Raw genomic sequence first — 1,917 nt, 5'->3', positions numbered from 1 at the left:
CCTCCCGAGCAGCGCTAAGTTTCGAGTCTTCAGCCAGACCGTGCCACCCCCATTTATGGTGGCTCAAAGAATTGGTTCCTATCACCTCCCCCACTGTAGCTTGTCATTGGTTGAAATGCATCCAGCAAATGTCCATTCGGTGGATAGTCAACTACATACCTGCTCGAACCCTCATACTTCTTTTCACACCTCGGTGGTTTGTTTTTATTCTTTGATGCACACTTTTCATATGGTCACTAGACTCTCTACCCTTCTCTTCAATAGATTCATAACTAATCTCCCTAGTATGAACATCAAAGTACAACTTACGGTTCTTTCCGGTCATAGTAATGATCCCGTCTCTACAGTTGATTTGAGCATGTGTTGTATAAAGAAACGGTCGACCTAAAATTACCCTTTGTTGTGATGCCAGTTTGGTAGAAGCATAATCGAAGACCAGAAAATCCACCGGATAGTCGAATTCTCCAAACCGAATCATAACATTCTTAACTATTCCCCGTGGACGCCTCCAACTCTCATCCGCCAAACTCACCATGGTGTCTATATCTTCGAGCGGATCAAAATCATACATGTCATATAGATCACCTGGTAATACACTCATGCTCGCCCCGTAGTCCAATAATGCGTGAGGGATTTTAATTTTCCCACACGGATAGGCACGATTGGTGCTCCATGTTCTTTATCATTCTCACCATCGGTGTCCTTCCCTATACCTGTATTTATTTGACACGAAGAGGTTAGAAATTTTTCATTAAATTCGGTACTAGGAACGGTGCTTACCACATTGATATTAACGCTTTTTATGTTCTTGGGATTTGTCACCGTGTCACTTGGTAGCTGGCCTTTTGCTTTCTTCAACATCGCCACTTCACTCGCAAGTTGACCCATTTGGGCGGTCAACGATTGAATAGCTTTGTCACGGATTTCATCTTTTTGCATACGAACCTCATCCAGCTGATTTCTTCGTTGCATCTCCATTTGCATACCTTTCAACATCTCCATGACCTCATTTCCACCCGAAGAGCCTTGACCTAAAGACCCACCATGCACTTGACCCGTTTGATATTGCCTTTGAAATCCTTGGTTTCCTTGGAAGTTCGGGTTGACTTGATTTAACGGATTCCCGTATCTAAAGTTTGGGTGATTTCGTAAACCGAGGTGGTAAGTATTGGAATTCATGTTGTAATTTCTACCACCCCCTCCTTGCCTTTGCAAAGCATTCACCTCCTCATATTGCCCTTCCACTCCTTGGCAATTTTCAGCCGCATGCCCTATCTCATTACAAATTGCACAAACATCATAAATTTGATTAGAAGTTTGAACATTACCATCGTCTACCGCGTGCACTTCAGTTCGGGTAATGGCCGGTCGTGCTCTCCTTGATGCTTGAGCTTTTCTCTTTGATGTGACCGCCATTTGCTCCAAAAATTCCCAATCGTCATGCTCGTAATTTGTGGCAAAAGTGCCATTGGTGATAGACATTAAATCGCGAACATCTTCGGCACATAACCCCTCATGAAAAACATTCATCAACTCCCATAACTCTATCCCATGATGAGGGCAATTCTTTATCATCATGTTAAACCTCTCGAATGCTTCATGAAACATTTCACCCGTTTGTTGTTGAAAACTTCTCAAACCTTTTCTAGCATCATTTGTCTTTTGAGCGGTATAAAATTCATCCAAAAAGATTTGTTGCATTTCCGCCCATGTATAAATTGATGCCGAAGGTAATGTATAGAACCACTTTTTCGCCTTATCTTCTAAGGAAAATTGGAATAACACCAATTTGACATCGTCGGCCGAAAATCCTTGTCCCCCAATAGTGTTGCAAATCGAATCATAAGCCTCCAAATGAAAATAAGGCTCCTCCGTTACTAGACCCTTATATTTTGGCAAACTTTGTAACGAATTGGT

The 1,917-nt window shown here is 42.3% G+C and overlaps 1 non-coding gene across 1 annotated transcript; it reads left to right on the top strand.

The window, feature by feature from the left end:
- Nucleotides 1-1,546: 1,546 nt before the first annotated feature.
- Nucleotides 1,547-1,652, top strand: LOC118487766. Its single transcript, XR_004882709.1, has one exon. It is a non-coding gene; the product is annotated as a small nucleolar RNA R71 (small nucleolar RNA).
- The last annotated feature ends 265 nt before the right edge of the window (nt 1,653-1,917 follow it).

This window comes from Helianthus annuus, chromosome 15 (genome assembly GCF_002127325.2).
Source record: "Helianthus annuus cultivar XRQ/B chromosome 15, HanXRQr2.0-SUNRISE, whole genome shotgun sequence".
In the NCBI taxonomy this organism is placed as follows: Eukaryota; Viridiplantae; Streptophyta; class Magnoliopsida; order Asterales; family Asteraceae; genus Helianthus; species Helianthus annuus.
This window is presented reverse-complemented; position numbering and strand designations above follow the sequence as displayed.